The following is a 20,163-nucleotide window of genomic DNA, read 5'->3' as shown; positions in this document are numbered from 1 at the left end:
TCATTTGAACCAACCTCCTTCTTGAGTCAGGAGTGTCTCCACTGCTTTCCTGATCAATAAAAACCTGTTGTTTTTTTTTATCATGGGGACTTACTGCCTTAGGAGTAGCCCATTCCATTGTTGGACAGCTTTGTTCTTTAGAAATTCTTTTTCTCCCTGGATAATATATATTTGCACCTCAGTCTGTTATGAGGATTAAATGATTTAGTATTATGCCTGGCATGTAGTAAGAGCCCAGTAAACAGTCACTTCCATTATCAGCTTAAAGAATATATTGCTCACAGTACACACACCTTTGAGTTACAATGAATACCATACCATCTCCATCTATTTATACTATCTGTCCTGAGGGATCCCAAGGTAGAACTATCCCCAGTTGTCCTCTCTTTATTCACAAGACTCTTAACTAAATTAAAGTGAAAAAAATTATTTGAAGTAGAAAAATATGTTAAACAGACTTTATTATTTATAGTAAAATTCATATTTGTAAACTGCTAAATCTTCAAGTAAGTATAATAATAAATAATGCTCTTTATCTCACCTTAGTATTGAAACAACTAATGAAAATAAGCAGCAGTGAAGTGTTTTAGTGATGCTTTTAATGAAAATATACATGTGTTTGAAATACAGTATTTTAAATATAATTAAAGTAATTCTTATTAAGTGACACCACTTTTAAAGGGGTTAATTGCTCCATTAACACCTTTTCAACATCAAAATAGAGAAGTGACTATTGTGGTTGTATTTACCAGCATATTGTCATCAATGAACACTCTCTCTGAGAGACCTCATGCCTTATGACTAAGAGAGAACAAACAATTATTCCATCTATCACAACATAGAAAAAAATTATGTGAGTAAAAAATTAAAGAAAGACAGATACTATCCTTATAGTCAGAACAAACTAAATCTGGACTTCACTCAGACCGAAAGAAAAAGGAAATTACTTCCTTTATCCCAAAATTTCATGTTGACCTAAGTGTTTTACATAGGAAAAACTTTTTTTTTAATTATATAATCACTTTTTACATATATAATAACTCTAGAAAAAGAATGGAAAACATAAATAAAAAGTAAAGACACTCAATATCCTACTCCAGACTTTATTTACAAATATATTTCCCCACTATTATAATGGTTTCTTTTTTCAAATTTAAATTTTAATGTACTTCAAAATTATTTTGGTTAAGATGTGATGTAGGAATTTAACTTTATATTTTTTAAATGAGTAGCCAATATTCTGAAGTGTTTAATTAGTAATTGACAATCTATCTTTTCCCTAGTGATTTGAAATGTCATCCTCCTAAATTTGCCTTATCAACCACTAAGATTTTGACATGATTTGAATTAAAATTATATAAGTTAGACAACTATTTTTCTTTGTTTTCAAAAAAGTTCCTACATATAGGTCCCACATTTTTATAGTTAACTCCTAGATGTTTTATATTTTTGTTTCTGTTGTCATTTGGATAGTTTTCCCTTGTATTATTTTTACTCATTATCTTTTCTGTCATAAAATTGTTTTCTTTACTTATTATGAAGCCAGCCACCTTGGTGATCTTTATAAGAATTATTTTTAGTAGTTTTTATTCTAATTTATGTTTTTAGTAATATAATCATATCATTTACACAAAGTTATTTTTTTCTCTTTTTAAAGAGGTATTTAGCTTTGATGTTCAATTGCCTTGAATAAAACTTCTAGAATATAAGTAACACTGTTGATATCTTAATATCAAAACTGTCTTAGATACATAGCATGGTTCTTGGCTTTATGAGGATGCTTCTAGAGTTTTCCTCTTAAGCATGGTGACAAATAGTGATTTTTAAAAAAATTTTATTTAAAAACGTAACTTTAACAAGGTGACATTGATGAATAAGAATACATAGGTTCCAGGTAAATGTTTCTAAAGCATTTGAATTGTTGATTACGTTGTATACCCATCACCCAAAGTCATGTCATTTTCTGTCACCTTATATTTGTCCCTTTTTATGCCCTTTTGAGATTGATGTTTATTCATGTCTCCATTTATTACTATTTTTTCATTTATTTAAAAATTGGAATTTAAAATGAATGTTGATTTTTATTAAAGGTGGTATTTTATAAGAAACAATCTTATTTTTCCTTTGACTATTAATATTATGAACTATATTAATAAATTATTTAATAGTTGTAGAATAAACCCTTCTTGTTTATGGTAAGTTCTTTTTTCATATGCTATTGGATCTTAGCTATTAATATTTTGTTTTGAATTTTTGCATTTGTATTAAAAGGTAAAATTAGTCTGTAGTTTGAAGAAAGGTTTTTTAACAATAAATAATTCTTTTATTTTTTAATATACTTTTCATATTTTTTGGTATCATAAGATTGCTAGCAGAGCATCTAAAAAGAACCAAAAGATTCTTCTTCTAAAGAATTAATTTTTCCAAACACAGATCTTTGAGTCAAAATTAGGACTCAAAGGGACATAAATGCTTTGGAAAGTAAATGTCAGCTTCTATTTTTAATTGAATCACAAAAATTCTTCACTTAATGAGCATGTAAAATACTACAAAAGGATATAGCATAGAAAATGGCTGAGAAAATCTTATGGAAAATGCAGACAAAATTGCAATGTAACATGAGCTATGAACGCCCAGGACGCAGTCTATTTTATTGTCATCAGACTCTGACTTAGATTCAAAACCTGACTCTATCACTTACTAACTGAATGAACTCGAGTGAGTTTTTTTAATTAATTTTAATGAGATGACATTAATTAATCAGGGTACATATGTTCAGAGAAAACATCTCCAGGTTATTTTGACATTTAATTATGTTGCATACCCATCACCCAAAGTCAAATTGTCTTCCATCACCTTCTATCTAGTTTTTTTTGTGCCCCTCCACTCCCCCCTCTCCTTCCCTCTCCTCCCTCCCCCCCATGCCCAGTAACCACCACACTCTTGTCCATGTCTCTTAATCTTGTTTTTATGTCCCACCTATGTATGGAATCATGCAGTTCTTAGTTTTTTTTCTGATTTACTTATTTCACTCTGTATAATGTTATCAAGATCCATCCATGTTGTTGTAAATGATCCGATGTCATCATTTCTTATGACTGAGTAGTATTCCATAGTATATATGTACCACATCTTCTTTATCCTGTCATCTATTGAAGGGCTTTTTGTTTCTTTCTATGTTTTGGCCACTGTGAACAATGCTGCAATGATCACGGGGCTGCATGTGACTTTACATACCAATGTTTTTGAGTGTTGAGGGTATATACCCAGTAGAGGGATTGCTGGGTCAACAAAACAGACAGCCAACTAAATGGGAGATGATATTTTCAAACAACAGCTCAGATAAGGGCCTAATATCCAAAATATAGAAAGAACTCATAAAACTCAACAACAAACTCACAAACAATCCAATAAAAAAATGGGAAGAGGACATGAACAGACACTTCTCCCAGGAAGAAATACAAATGGCCAACAGATATATGAAAAGATGCTCATCTTCATTAGCTAAGATATTAAAGAAATGCAAATGAAAACTACAATGAGATACCACCGCACGCCTTTTAGATTAGCTATTATCAACAAGACAGGTAATAACAAGTGTTGGAGAGGCTGTGGAGAAAAAGGAACCCTCATCCACTGTTAGTGGAAATGTAAAGTAGTACAACCATTATGGAAGAAAGTATGATGGTTCCTCAAAAAACTAAAAATCGAGTGAGTTTTTAACCTCACTGAATCTCAGCTTTCACTTCTTGAAAATCACAATGATAATATCTGTTTTATATCAAAAAGCAGAAAAGTTATGTTGTACACCCCCACACACACACACATAAACAACACATACACACCTAATTAACTATGTATCCATGGTTTTCTAAGTTTAGTATGAATAATACCTGTAGTATTTGTTTATAATGCAGATTTCAGGACCCTGCTTTCAGAGTCTAAATGAGGATGGTATAGGGCACATGAATATACAATTTTATGAAGCATCATAAGAAATTCTGTTTTGAGCAGTTCCTGAATCACATTTTATGAAACATTACTCTATGCCAGTGGCTGTTGTTGCACTATCTCAATTACATCTGTATTTCTTAATGCCCTAGTGAGAGAGAGAAATTAATGATTAGGAAAGGCTTCAAGGTTACTGTTACTCTCTGGTATTTTAGATATACAAATCTGAAACCTTTAGCATCAATTCTCAAAGATACAACTAATAAATAACTAGTATAACACAAAGCCAATTTTATAACTTAAGGTGAGAAATATCGGTTTAAATTTGCAAAATATAATCAATGAAATTCACCATATTAATAGAAAAACAATGAGAAAATCATATGATCATTTAAACTAACGTAGAAAAGCATTTGACAAAATTTAATATCTATTCATAATAAAAACTCTTAGCAAACTTTTAGGAAAGTAGAAAGGAAGTTCCTCAACCTGAGAAAGAGCATTTATAAAAAAATCTACAGCTAACATCATACTTAGTGACCAAAGACGTAACACATTCCCCTTAAAGTCAAGAATAAGGCAAGGATATTATAAAAGTATTCAATATTGTACCGGAAGTCTTAGACCATGCAGGATGCCAAAAACAAGAAATAAAAGGCATCCATATTTTAAAAAAGTAAAATCATTTGCATATGACATAATAGTTTATGTAGACAACCCTAAAGAATCTACAAAAAATAATAATAATAATTTGAACAAATCAGCAAACTCAGCAAGGTCACAGGATAAAAAGACAAGGTAAAAATTTAATATTATTTTTGTATGCTAGTAATGGATAATTAGAAAAGAAGAAAAAAAATGCATGCCAAGTGATTAATGTCTATGTCCATCTCAAAAACTAAAGAGTATATACCAGGTACAAGTTCTCTGCCTGATACTATAAGGAAGAAACCCCAAGTGCATAGAACTAGCAACAGGGAACAAGACAAGAACACCAAACAGAGTAAATAGTTTGGGACCCATCAGGGAACTAAAATAAGTATTTATAATCATCAATATCTCTTCTTTAATTTCTGAGAATATCTTTTCTTTGTTTCAAAATTAGTGGCAATTTTAATAGAGTTATATTATGAGAAAAATATGATAGCTGGAATAGTGTGTGTGTGTGTGTGTGTGTGTGTGTGTGTGTGTGTGTGTGTGTGAGTGTAATACCAGGGGAGTTTTTAAAAAGGAAAGGAAAAATCACTTTCAGCTACATGATTAAAAGAGGTTCATGAGGAAGATAGCACTGGACAAGAGCATGGTCTACCATTAGTGTCTAATCAGAAAAAGGGCCAAATCGGATGGTTCAATAGTGAGAATTTAATAGAGAACTAATAACAAAGGTATTGGAAAACCTAAACAGGGAAAGTGGGAAAACCCAGAGATGAGCAACAACAGAGCACAACGACTACCCCTGGAGCAGGGGAGAGAAAGAAAGAGGGAGTTTCCTGGAGCCTGAATCAGGGCTGCTCCGCAGGAATGGGATCAGAGAGGACGAGGCTGCCCGTGGGAGATGGACCCCCAGTGGGAGACGCTGCCAGGAACAAAGCATGAGCGGAGAAGTGACCTGACTTCACCTCTCCTCCACGAGGGTCACCCAGTGGCTGAACCTAAAACAAAGCCAGTGGGCAATGGGGCACACAGGTTGCAGGGGAGCATGAGCAAGGATCTAAAAGCAAACAGAAAATGAGGGGCATGCGCGGGTAGGATTTTACAAGTGGAAATGGGCTAGAGAAAAGACATTTCTTTCTGGGTAAAAGGGAATTCATGAGAAAAGTCACGCTGATGGAAGAGGGAACCTGTCAGAATAGAGAGTCATCTGCTTTAACTGGTGGGCACAGAGAAGCAGTAGGAAATAGACATGGAAAAGTAAGAGGATTTTGTCAAAATAGGTCCTCATTCTTCATTCCACAAGAAGAAATCATTGAAGGTTTTAAGGCACAAGAATGATGTTATCCCAATGTACTTTGGGAAGATTAATCTGATAGCAGAGTACATGATCAATTGGATTAGGTACATTATAAATTCTTCCTATGGAATCTCAACTTGTCCCTCAATATTGCTCATCAATTCTCTTTCTATAACCACAGAAGATCTTCCAAACCCCATTTCATTAGTCTAAAGCCCTATTTCCAACCCCACCCCAAAAACATTCCCTGCTTTACTAAGCTCTAGCTACACTGGCCCATTCACTGAAAAAAATTACTAGAGGGATGAGCCAAGTCTATTTACCAGTCAGCATCCTTAGCACCCAGTGAAGAGGTGTGCACAGAGCAGGCATACAGAATGGCTACTGAATTGACTTAGTGTCAGGAAAAGATTGTGAAGCTGTCAGAAAACTAAATTATGACCAAAAAACTGCTTAGTGATGATAGTCCTTCAATCCTTTCTTCCTTCCTTTCATTATCCTCTCCCTCCCACCAAAAATATTTATTCAACACCTACTAGCAGCAGGAAATGTGCTAAGTGCTATAAATTCAAACAATAAAAAATATGATGTATGCTTTCAAGAATACATATTATAGTTAATAAAACAAATACTCAAGAGATAAGTAACACTTTTGCAGATATCTTTAGGGTCTCAAAAGGCACACTCAAAATGGGGTTAATTTTATAACAGGTTTGTTTCCAAATGGACTATTTACAAAGGTGTTGGTGTAAAGGAACCATAAAGCATAGTGTGGTATCCTGGGATTGCTAGCTGCCAATCAGCTACCTCCCCTGAGCTCCAAACACAAGCAGAAGGAATGGTCATAGCTCTGGAAAAAGAGGCAGTTATGTGAGTAACTGCCCATGAGAAATTGACTTACCACTGAAAGACACAGCCAACACAAAGGAAGGCCACAGTGGCTCTGGCTGGTTGGGTCAGCGGTAGAGTGTTAGCTCAGCTTGTGGAAGTCTTGGGTTTGATTCCCAGTCAGGCATACAGGAGAAGTGACCATCTGCTTCCTCACCCTTCCTCTCTCTCTCTCTCTCTCTCTCTCTCTCTCTCTCTCTATCTCCCTCTCTCTCCCTCTCCCTTTTTCTCCCCCCCCTTCCTTCCAGCAGCATGGTTTGAATGGTTTGAACAAAGTTAACCCCAGGCACTGAAGGTGGCTCCATGGCTTCACCTCAGGTGCTAAAATAGCTCTGTTGCTGAGCAACAGAGCAGCGGCCCCAGATGGGCAGAACACCGCCCCATAGAGGACTTGTGGCTGGATCCTGGTCGGGCACATGTGGGAGTCTGTTTCTCTGCTTCCCCACCTCTCATTTGATTAAATAAATAAATAATACTCCCCCCCAAAAAAAAGGAAGGCCATAGGCCATAGGAAGAATGCCACCAGGGCACTCTACTCTGACCTCATGTCACCTTACTGCCTCGCTGTCAATCTCCTGGTGGGATTCTAGACTGGATAACCTCAGAGAGCATGCAGATGCTTCCATAAAGGCAGTTTTCTCTTCTAGAATACAGAATGGAAAAGAGGTGTGTTATAGATTCAATCGTGTCCTTTTAAAAAATGGTATCTTGAAGTCCTAACTCCCTTAGAATGTGACCTTATTTGAAAATTGGTTCGATCTAGAGGTAATCAGGTTAAAATGAGGTCTTAAGGATGAACTCTAATCCAATATGATTGATATCCTTATAAACAAGGGAAATTTGGGCACAGAGAGAGACACACACACACACAGAGACGACTATGTGAAGATACACAGAACACTTTGGAGATGGCGAATTGGAGTGATGGATGCATCTGCAAGTCAAGGAACGCTTGTGGCAACCAGAAGCTATGAAACAGACATGGGGCAGATTCTTCCTTAGTGCAGTCAGAGGGAACACGGCCCTACCAGTACCTTGATTTGGTACTTTTGGCTTCTAGAACTGAAACAATAAATTTCTGTTGTTTTAAGCCACCAAGTTTGGGTTAGATTATTACAGCAGTCCTTAGAAATCAATAGAGGGCGCAAAGAACTAAAGGGGATCAAAAACTAAGATTAAGTACATAGAAGACAAGTCTGTGCTAAGGGTTGCTGTGGGAGCCAAGAGGAGATGAACCTAGTTTTCTGCGGGGGCTTGAGATAAAGCTTCCTAAAAACACAAATTTAGAGTGATCTTGGACCAAGAGCAGACATCTACCAAGTAGATTGCAATGTGGAATAGGATTCTAGGTAAAAGCAGTAGCAAATACAAAACAAAATGAAACAAAAACAAAAACACAACAAAAGCCACATGAGAGGGCGCAGTGCCTCAGGTCAACCACAGCAGATCAAATGGTGGAGTTCACAAGAGTAAGTGACAAGGAAGGAGGCGAAGAGGAAGGCAGGGCTAGTCACTGTTTGCACTGAGTGCTGTGTTAGCCTAAAGAGGATGAGTCATTAAAGGAGTCTAAGTGAGGAAACTCCCAGTTTTCCAACTGGGTGAGAATTTAGAGATTGTAAATCAAGTGTGCAATAGACACTGCAGGCAACAGGAGGGATCTGGAGTAGCTATTTGTGAAAGGATTACAGAGGCTCTCTGGCATCCCAACTGATGCAACACTGCACAGGGTATTGTGATATTCTCTCACCGTGCACACTAACTCTGGTGAGAAAGAGACCAAAAGGCAGATATCTGGAATAACCCAAGATTGGGGTCAGTAGCTACGGTTGAGGGACAAGAGGACAGAGGAGTTGAGAAGTTTTATCTAAATGACACATCACAGGTCTTAGACTGGAGAGAGAAGAAGGGGATGCTGGGAAGGAATATACACTAGGAGACTGTAGGTCAGGGGGATAAATATCTCAATAAGGTTGAAGAATAAGTCTAGTGGGAAAGAGAGTAAGAGCTGGAAGCAAAGGAGATTGAGTCAGGAAATGAGATGCTGTACTGAAGGTTACAAGCCTGGAGATGAAAGAGCTCTGAGTAAAGGACTCAGGTGGCCACAATGAAGGAAAGGGTCACGGGAGTTGTGGAAGACACGCATCTCTAAGCTAGGGACTCAGATGACTCCAATGCATCATATTTTGTAGCTGCGGAGATTGCCCAGAATCACGGTGAGACTCGGTAGGAAAGAACATCAGTATAGTAAGTGCAGCTGAATGTGGAGTTGTAACAAGGAGGTCAGGAGATGTCTAAGACAAAGATTGAAAGATACGTTTTAGTGGAAAAAGATGAGGGTGGAGTGAAGGATTTGGATGTGGCAGTTTAGAAATAGAAAAACATCAGTCTCTTTCGAAATAGATCAGATGTTTTAGGCGGTGCATCATCAGAATCTGTTCAAATTCTAAACAGTTCCTCAGACTTCAAGTGAAACATCTCTGATTACTTCTGTGCAAATGCCTCTGGGAAGTGTTCGTGACTCCTTCACACTGCATCAGTAAGCCTTTTGCAGCCTCTATACTTTCGGACCATAGGGACAAAGAGAGAAAGGGAAGAAATGTTTATTGAGTGGCTGCTGCAGCTCAGGCATAATGTTAGGTTAGCACATTTAAGCCATATAAGAATCAGGCGTGGCTTCACGTCCTCCATTTCACAGGAGAGGACGCGAAGCTCAGAAAGGTTCAATGATTTTCAAGGTCATACGACTTTTCCTGTAGAGCTCGTATGTAAAAACAGGCTGCAAAGCCGAAGCTCTTCCCATGCAGCTCAGAAACGCCAGGATATGGGAACTCAGTCACCAATTGCCCCAAACTGATACTTGCTTGTCCCTGCTTCATTCCTATCAGTGGGGCCTTCTCCATAAAAGTGTGTCTTTTGGATTCGGCCAATTATTTCTAATGCAGTGCCATAAATTCAGAAAACCTATCTAAAAACACTGAGTAACTAAAGGGGTGGCCTTGGGAGTTTTCACTTCCAACGATATCGTTTAGGATCCCACTGCTCTTCATTCACTCAAATTCACTTAGAACTTGGAGTTAGTTATCATTGACTCTGTCCTTCCCAGCGGGTCACTCTGTCAAGCCTTACAGATTCCATTTTGCAACTGCTCTGGCTTGCACACTGTCTTCTTCATCCTCACGATCACTAGGATTTGTCAGGTGCTTGCTACCTCTTGACTTTGACTAAGTCTTTTAGCTGATTTATTCATCCCCAGTGACTGGTTCTGGATAAATTTGAAGACTGAATGGCTTCAGTCTGTAAGGCTGAGAGTACTCAGACTTTAAAGCAGTGGTTCTCAAACTTTTTGAAGCTGGAGCGCATTTAAAATCCTACAAATAATTGTAGGTGCACTATATACAAGTTTCTGAGAAATATGTTATAATAACTAAGTCAAATATTAAAGAAAAAATATAAAGTCCAAGCATGCTTTTATGGTAATTCAACAAAATAAATACGACAAAATTAAATTTATTCTGACATTAAAAAACATTTTTAGAGTTATGCTTTTTAGAATTTGTAAAAGAGAGGGGTTAAAAAATTAAAAAATGACAAAAAGTTATCTTTTTATATATCTATAGATACTTTCTTAGTAAGATTTAGTAAATTTGGCAGGTCCTGGTGCAAATGTGTTAAGTTTTTTCATTCTTGTGTTTATGAGAAACATGAGCCTGATCTGTCCTAGCAATTTCTTCAATGTTTGGGCATATGTTTGAGAGGCAGACTCTCATTTCCTCATCAATACATTGAAGAATTCCTCTCTTTTTACTCTTAATTGTTTTGAATGCAGAAAACCTCCACCATACATCATCTTAACTTTACACCAAAGCATAGAAGAAACTTGCCTCCAGTCTTTCTGGGGAACATGGCGGGTAGTGTAAACAATATAGCACCACAGCTTAACAGCCTTTTGCAACCTAATCAGGCAAGTGAGGTGAGGGGTTGGGCAGACTGTTAGTTTACAGTCAATTCCCCACACTTCTGTTCCCCAAAACTCTAAACTCCAAAAACCTTGTTGGTTTTCTTGGTCCCCAACAGGCACATATTTCTATAGAATACAATAGGGTGCACCTGGAAATCTTCTAGGGTGCACCAGTGCGCTCTGGCACACACTTTGAGAACCATTGTGTTAAAGTATCATCTTTAAACAAGGACAGTTACATATTATGCAGCTCAGAGCACCCACACCACTTAATTATAGCCAAAGGCAATTCAACATGTATAAGAATACCTGTATATTGGTCCTTTCTGGAGTGAAAGTCTGCATGCTTGTCCCAAAAGATGGCTATAACTTATTTATTTGTTGCTTTTACATTATTTGTTATATTGACACACTAGTAAGTAAAATATGTACCTTCTTAAAATACATGATGCTCTAAGTAAAGCTTTTTTTTTCTAGGTGAGAGAGGGGAGATAGTGAGGACTCCCTCATGCACCCCAACCAACCCTGTCTAGGGCCCAGGGCCCGTGTCCAGGGCCACGCTGGAACCAATTCAGCCATTAGCTGTGGGAGGGAAAGAGGGAAAGAAAGGGGGAGAAACAGATGATCACTTCTCCTGTGTGCCCTGACTGGTAATCAAATCTGGGTTTTCCATACGCTGGGCTGGCACTCTACCCACTGAGCAATCGGCCAGGACCGAGCAAAGCTTTCTTTACAAAGGTATTCTAATCAGCTGAAACAACCAGTAAAATGCAGGCCTCATAAAAAAAATGGAGAAGAATATGCACTAAACTGTAATCAATAGTTACCTCTGCAGAATAGATCTCTATATTATTTTATATAATGAGTACATATTAATTTTATCATAAAAGGGTAGATATTAAAATATTTTTCTCAAAACATTAACAACTAATAAAAATGTTTATGATAGTGGTAAGCAAAAAAAAGCAGATTGTTAAGAAATATTTATAGTATCATCTTATTTTATTGAAAATTGTTTATGTGTACATAGAAAAGATAAGCACCTTACAGTTAAATATGCTAAGATTTTAGTGGTGGCATAAGTGTTTTTGCTTACTTCTTTGTATTCTGCATTTTCTCCTAATTTATTTTTCAGTGAGGAATAATGGAAATATTTTTACATGGGATTTTGTTTAGTAGCAAAAATAATTTGTGTCAGCACTTTTGTTTTAAAATAATGTTTTCCAGTCCTTTCAAATTTCAGTAGTAAATGGCATAGCTTAGATTATTTTTATAATTTTTAACTAAATTTATTGAATTAACATTGGTTAATAAAATTATATAGATATCAGGTATACAAGTCTATAATACATCAACTGTATATTGTAGTGTATGTTTACCCCAAATCAAGTCTCCTTCCATCCCATTGTCATTTATCCCCCATCATCCTCTACTGCCTCCCCTCACCCACCTTTCCCTCTTATAATCCTCATAGATTGTTTCTTAATATTTAACAATGCTTGTAGAGTTATGTGAACCAGCCCCAACAGGCTTTGCTGGCTCTACAAAAATAATGTTTTCCAATCTCAGTAGTCAACTACCAAGCTTGATTGTTTCTTAATATGATATTTAACAATGCTCCCAGAGTTGTGCAACCATCGACAACAGGCTTTGCTGGCTCTGCAGCAGAGAGGTAGCCAGAACCTGAAAACAGCCATCACTTGCATGGCGAAGATGCCATCCCTTGCTTGGGTCCTAGCTCTTCAATCTGCCCGTGAGACCTCAGCAGAGATCTTTCCAAGCTTCAGTTTCCTCTCTGTACAGTAGAGATGATAACACCTTTCCTGCCTCATTTAATGTTTCTCTGTATGGACCTAATGGAAAAAAAAAACTATGTAAAGCAATACTGAAGGCTATGAAGAGTTATATAAAAACAAGTTGATGATATTATTACATAATCTCCAACTCAGAGAGAAAGGCAACCATCAACTTTCTTATGGAGACGCAGCTAAAATGATTAAAATAATCTTTCTTTAATATCTACCCCTTTAAACTACAACTTTGAGAAGTCAAATTTGTCAAGGCAACTATTTAACAGTTATCTCTATAGAATCATACACAGGCTGTGATGCCCGTGAAAACGAAAGCCGAGCTGATCAACACTTTTGGATGTGTGCCCATGGCAAACACTGGGACCTGTCAGGCTTGTTATGTCAATCGTTATCAACTTATGAAGAAAGCGCATAATACTTTCTCAGGAAGAAACAAATTCACCAAGGAGGTCATTATTATCATAGTCATTATCATTACCTTCACAATCCACAGAAGATTTCCAAAGCAACCATCATAAAATAAAATCTAAGATACTCAAAATCCAATTAACAAAAGCATCAAATAACCAAATACATTTTCCAGTCCTATTTTTTAGTTAAAATATTTTACAAGAAAACATGGTAAAATAAGAGTCCTTTAAATGCCAGAAATGTAAGCATCATGAGAGCAAAATATCTTTGTTCACTACTACATTCCTAGTAACCAGAACTAGAAAGTTTTCAAATAAGTGTAAAGAATTCATTACAACTATAAAGTCACATATATTGTGACTCTGGAGCATCACAGGACCCTCCATCATGAAACAAAGTATTTTTTCTAAATCAAGATGGTATAGTAACTAAGGGCAAGGAAAAGACTTTGCAGGATGGTTGAGGGCCTTAATGTATTACTGTCCCCATTATTTCCATTGAGTCAGAAAGTATCCAGAATTTCAAAATTTGATCACAAAATTTCATAAATTCTGATTACTGAAGGCTTCCTACCCTTTGACATTAGGGTACCTCATCCTGTCTGTTTCATAATGGAATTTTCCAAGAAATGCATGTTGATGAGGGGTGTTTTTGGAAAGTTGAACTTAGGGTTCCATTTTCTATAAAATCTACTGTGATTTCACCATATGTATTGACTATATTTTTAAATTATTCTTTTTCCCTAAGCATTTACTTCCTTGTCCTATGTCTATGTTTGCATGTGAATGTCCTACTTTCCTAGTATTCACTAAGATTTTTTTTTATTGATTTCAGAGAGACAGAGGAAGTAAGAGAGAGAGACAGAGAGACAGAGGGAGGGAGGGAGGAAGAGGGAAGTATTCATTTGTTGTTCCATTTAGCCGTGCGCTCATTGGTCGCTTCCCATACATGCCCTGTCCTCAATCAAACACTCAACCTTGGTGTTTCCTGATGACACTCTAATGTACTTGGCTAACCAGCCAGAGCCTTATCCACTAAGATTCTTAATGACAGAGAACTTACTTTTTTTTTTTAAATTTAATATCCCCTGGAACAAATCAAATACAAACTATTGATGAAATAATAAAGGTGAAGAAATACATAAAAGGCAAATAAAAACTTAGAATCCAGCACTTGAGCTTCCTATGACTAATTACACAGAGATTTTGTCAGTCACAAGAATAGTCAAAATTCAGAATAATTTTTCCAGCTTTTCTTACAAATTTATACCTTATACTCAAACAGAACACATTGATAATACTAATATTTTTGCTTGCAAACAATTTTCAGATAACATAAACCAGTGGTAGTCCCTACCGCCCACTAGTGGGCATTCCAGCTTTCATGGTGGGCTGTAGCGGAGCAACCTAAGTATAAATAAAAAGATAGATTTAACTATAGTAAGTTGTTTTATAAAGATTTATTCTGCCAAACTTAGCAAAAATCCGTCATAAAGTACTTGGTAAGTAATTATTATTATATGCTTTAACTTGCTGTAACTCTGCTTTATAAATTTTATAAAGTAAGGTTACTTCCCTACTTTATAAATCACCATTACTGTGGAACCGGTGGGTGGTTAGAAAATTTTACTACTAACAGAGATACAAAAGTGGGCGGTAGGTATAAAAAGGTTGACTACCCCTGAACCAATCTGTACTTAATTAATGTTTTTGCTCTCAGCATTTGTTGAGCAGGTGTTAAATCAACAGCAGCACCATGTAGCTTGTTGAGCTGTCAAGGAGGGAAAGAAAAAGAATCGAATGTTGGTTAAGACAGGCTTTGAGCCCTAGAGAAGTTAGTAAGAGAACCCTACAAGTAATAAAAACACAGTATGAAAATATTGTGTAACAACTTTTTTGTGTGACAATTTTGTTCCAACTCTGTAGATGCGAACTTCACAAAAGCTTCCCAAGTAGGGAATATGTAACTGGGTTTTGAAGGATGAGTGTCTGCCAGGCAATAGAGGAAATGAGCATTTGGGGGAGAGGAAACTGCATGTGAAAAAGGTAAGGAATGAAGAAAAGAGTAAACATGTCTCATGGCTGTAATTAGGATGCCTGGGTGCTTGTGGCTCCCTGTCAGGACTCACACAAGATGAAGCTCTTATCAGCACATTGGCCAATTATTTTATAATGGTCCATTTACATCAGTGTCTTTTTCCAGACTTGAGAGCAGGTACAAATGAGCTGTAATGTTTATGCGTCCAGCACCTTACATAATGCCTGGCTCATAATAAACAACATAAAAAATTTGTTTTACTTTTGTTATTTATTTTATTGCACAAGTACTACCATTAGAAAATAAACACCTACACTCTATTATTTTAATGACTGCATTTAAATAACTATTCCTATGACAGTACAATGTATACATTTATTATTCCCAGTAATAACTTATCAAATCCTCAAGAAAACAATGTGTTTTAAAAGAGACTGTAATAAGTTTATGGATTAATTTGGGGAGAATAAATATGTTTAATATATTTTAAAATTTTTAATCATGTGACAAGGGATGTCTCCTCATTTATTTTACTTATTTATTTTTTTGTATTTTTCTGAAGCTGGAAACGGGGAGAGACAGTCAGACAGACTCCCGCATGCGCCCGACCGGGATCCACCCTGCACGCCCACCAGGGGCGACACTCTGCCCACCAGGGGGCGATGCTCTGCCCCTCCGGGCCATCGCTCTGTTGCGACCAGAGCCACTCTAGCGCTTGGGGCAGAGGCCAAGGAGCCATCCCCAGCGCCCTGGCCATCTTTGTTCCAATGGAGCCTTGGCTGTGGGAGGGGAAGAGAGAGACAGAGAGGAAGGGGAGCGGGGTGGAGAAGCAGATGGGCGCTTCTCCTATGTGCCCTGGCCGGGAATCGAACCTGGGTCCCCCGCAAGCCAGGCCAACGCTCTACCGCTGAGCCAACCGACCAGGGCATCTCCTCATTTATTGATGGCTTTTAAAAATCTACTTTGTAGGTCTTTATAATAAGCTATACCCATGTCTTATTAAATGTATCCTATTTATTTCTATTTTATTTATAAATAAAATTTTTATTATATTATTTAACTAGTTATTGATTTATAAGAGAGCTATAAATTTACATATTTATTTTGTAGCCTATCATCTTATCAAACTTAGTTGTAATAGTTTTAATTTGGGTTTTGGGGGCAGATAATAATTTTATCTCTCCAAACATATATCTTATTTCTTTCTCCTGTCTTATTATATTGATAGAAGTTATAGAACAATGCTAACTCATAGATATCAGAACTTCTTGTCTTGTCTCAGTTGCTAGAATTTCTTTTATTTTTTTCCATTGAATTTAGATAAATTTTCTTTATTGTATTAAGGAAGTTTTCTTTTATTAATTATTTCTTATTTTATCAATAATAGATGTTGAATTTTAAATTTTACCAGTTCCCCTTCCATCGATTAAAGCTATATAAATTGTTAAAGCTAAGTTGATTTATACTTTGTAACACTTGTACATTTGAGAACAATTAACTGTAATTATAAGCATTTTCCCCACACTATAAAATACCTATATTAGAAGAATTTTGGCACAATGGTTTTCTGCTGATGGGAAGATATATTATACATCTCCTTTAAGGGGGTGTAGAATGGTGTGAGCTGTGAAGAGTTTGGTTAGTGCCATAGCCAAAACTTAAAATATAGCAGCCAAATTCTCACATGCTCTTACTCAAGGTAAAGGCTCTGGCATCATGTGGAGTTATTCTTTTGACCTATCCATAGGGACATGGAAGGAAACAAAGGAAAATTTCTGCCTAAGACAATGCCTGGTGTATAGTAGCTACTTAATAAATATTTGATGAATAAATTTATAAGTAAAAATATTTAGGGTACACTGCCTGTTTTTGGAAGTAGTTCTTAGACTCTGTTTTGCCCATAATTTTTATTCCATTTAATTTTTACTTTTCAATTTTAATTTAGAGATTTTGTCTGTAAAAAATAATCTACTTATCCAGACATTTTAGTTTTTAGCACATATCAACTCTCCAGGTTAAAAAGATCCATTAAGAAGATCAAGATCTGCAATAGCTGTACTGCTATTTTCAGTTAAAGAGCTATTTGACATTGGTTTTCTCTCCCCTACAGTCTTCTTTTCTGTTTCTGAGGGGTGGAGTCCTTAATCTAAACTTTACTTATTAATAGCTGACTATCTGATTGTGTGGCCAGAGAATGCAGCCTATATACTTTTCTGCCTTACTGAGATAATTTTTGTGATCAATATTTATAAATAGTCCAAGAGCAGAGCAAAGAGGGTGAACTATCTATGGGATATGAAGTATAATCAATAACTATTAGGTTTTTTATTTACACCCTGATGGTTTAGCCCACCCCTCCTCTTCTTTTGTCTGCCTGCTTGACCTAACAATGACATGAGTGAACTACACCTATGGAAAGAATAAATGCAGTAAAACAAATTGATTAAAGCATATATAAACAAAAATGGTCAAAATGTAAAAACTCAATTTAAGACATGTCTTTTTGATAGGAACATTTTAAAAGCTTGGTTTAATAATGTTCAACTTTCTAATACAGAATGAAATCACAAATATTTAAAAATCCCGTAATCTTGGCACAACAAAAATGATGAGGAGTAGTTTTTAAATTTATAAAAACAAAATACTACAGTAATTGGTAACAGTTCTTAAAAGTCTGATTACAATATTATCATAAAGAATTAAAAGAAGGCAAGGTGATTTAAATTCTGGCACCATTACGTAATAATAATGTATTGTCCTGAGGGAGCCACTTAATCTCGTTAGATTACTTACTCATCTCTAAAAGGGGTGTATAGGCTATAATAATGCTTATAAAGCACCTCATCCTTAGGAAGCTTTCAATGAGTGGAGGCTCATGTTCAGTGGTGGGATTCAAGTAAGTTAACAACCAGTTCTCTGTCCTCATGACTGTTTTAAGTATGAAAAAAAAAGATACCAAAAAGTAGTTTATTATTTCATGCATTTAATACTTAAATAAGAACAAAAGAGGTACACAAAACCAGATTATATTATAAGAAAGAGTTTTAAAATATTAATTAAAAAATACTAAATAACCGGTTCGCCAAACTCAACAAAAAATTAGGTTCCAGTTTTGTTGCTGAACAGATGCAAATCGGCTGAATCCCAACACTGCTCATATTTTCAGGATAATCTTTTCATTAAGATTTGTATGAATTTGATGGTGTTCTGTCTTCAAATATTTTAAGGAAGCAAACCAGTATATGAGATGTCTTTTAGGGAAAGACACACCTGACCAAGTGATTGTTTTTTGACTTCTAAAAATGAACTTGAAATTTGCATAAAGCAGGTAGTATTTACCATGTTGTGCAGTTCAGATTAGCAGAATCTTATTTTTATTGACAGGTTTTTATTCATTGTTACTTAAACTAAAATAGTATTTTAGCAGAATATTTGTTTATTTGTCAAAAATACAGAGAAGCCAATAAAAATACCATCATTAGCTGTAACTAGAAAGCAGAAAGCACGTAGCATGGAAAAAAAAAGCAAATGCTGATGCTTTAATAGATCAAAACAGAGGTATAAGCATATGTGAGAATACAACTGTAATCACCACTGGGTTCTTACCTTTGGTTGCTTAAGCAATATACTGGTGTCTTCTAGAAATGGAAGTCAATGATACATCCAAAATGAATAGGGAGATAGTGTAAATCTTGACATTGTCAAAATCCAGGTCTTAATTTTTTTTAAATAATAAATAGTCTGATCTTTTTCCTTTCTTTAAACATGCACAAATGGCTAGTTTTCATAATCATTCCCAAGGAAAGAAACACTTCTGTGACATTGACAAGGGAGGATTTTCATGAGTCAGTATTGGATTTGCGGATTTATATACGGATGAAAATAACAGCAACCCAATCACCATTATCCTTTGCTGGAGCCTAAGCTTATTAATATGTATGAAGGTTAGGGATAAAAGGGGATGTCTCAGAACTACACCTCTTAACAAATTTGAAAGTAAAAGTAACCAAAGGTAATATTGCCTGATGAATTTTATTAGTTATATTATCAATTCCCCTAAGGTTACAATCTTGAAAGAATTGTCTAGGTTTTTACAAAGCATAATTAAAATTTTAAATATAGTGCTATCATATTAAAAGCTATTGAAGTATAAGTAGGATGCCCTTATTTATTCATTGACCTGTTTGGTGTGTGAAAGAGTTGCATGTTTGAAACATATGTAGTCAAGAATACAAAATTTGAGTATGAGCTTGCCTAAAAGAATAATTCAGGCTTTAGATGTGCAAAAATTATCAATAAGTCAGGTAGTTTTTAAATGTTATTCTAATGACCTAAGGCAAATTTCCCTAAGAATTTTTATTGCAACATTTTACCATTTACATACTCACAAAGCTTGCTAATGGCTAAAAATCAGAATGGCATGAAATATATACAGTCTTCATTTAGCAAATTGCTTTCATTGCAATCTGTCATCTCCAAAAATACATCCTTCTTTCTCCAGGAGTTGCAATATTTGTCCTGCTGAAAAATTAGCCATTGAACAATCCAGTAACATTTATGGGCTCAACTAAATGGCTGCAGCTCCCAGTGGAATTCGGAAACTATCAAAATAAGAGATATCCCATGATGCTTAGCAAGAAAATCAGCAGAGTACTGAGTTCTTTTGAAAAACTGACTTATGGATTATAGAATTTTTAAATAATATATTTTCAATTATAAAATAAAACATGCTTCATAAAATTTGGATAATACAGAAGGGATGAAAACAAAACTGAAACATATTCTTACCATTTTGTGATAATTGATATTAACATTTTGGTTTATATTCATATATATTTTAATAAAATTATTCTTATTTTAGTTAATATTATATTAACACCTTTACATTACTAAATGTCTATCTAAAGCATCTTTTTAAAGAATGCATAATATTCTATCATATTCTATTATTCCATAATTTATTTATTGATTTCCCTATCACTAGACATGCTTCTTCTGCTCAAAAATATTTCTAAATGATCTTCTTATTCTTAATGAAATGAAATGTTCATTTTTTATAGTTTGCTTATTATTTGAAACTTTCTTAAATAATTTAATAAATTAAATAAAATTACCAAAGCAATAATTCTAATTAACTTTTTTCCTCTTGCCAACTT

At 35.4% G+C, this 20,163-nt stretch overlaps 1 protein-coding gene across 1 annotated transcript in view; it reads right to left on the bottom strand.

The window, feature by feature from the left end:
* Window positions 1-18,843, bottom strand: part of CNGA1 (cyclic nucleotide gated channel subunit alpha 1) — a 42,875-nt gene extending 24,032 nt beyond the window's left edge. The window contains exon 1 of the mRNA XM_066281266.1: window positions 18,614-18,843. The gene's annotated coding sequence lies outside the window, so the exon portion shown is untranslated. The remainder of the gene's footprint in view (window positions 1-18,613) is intronic.
* Between the last annotated feature and the right edge of the window lie 1,320 nt (window positions 18,844-20,163).

This window comes from Saccopteryx bilineata, chromosome 5 (genome assembly GCF_036850765.1).
Source record: "Saccopteryx bilineata isolate mSacBil1 chromosome 5, mSacBil1_pri_phased_curated, whole genome shotgun sequence".
Taxonomy (NCBI): Eukaryota; Metazoa; Chordata; class Mammalia; order Chiroptera; family Emballonuridae; genus Saccopteryx; species Saccopteryx bilineata.
Note: the sequence above shows the minus strand (reverse complement) of the source record. Positions and strands in the feature narration are given on the sequence as shown.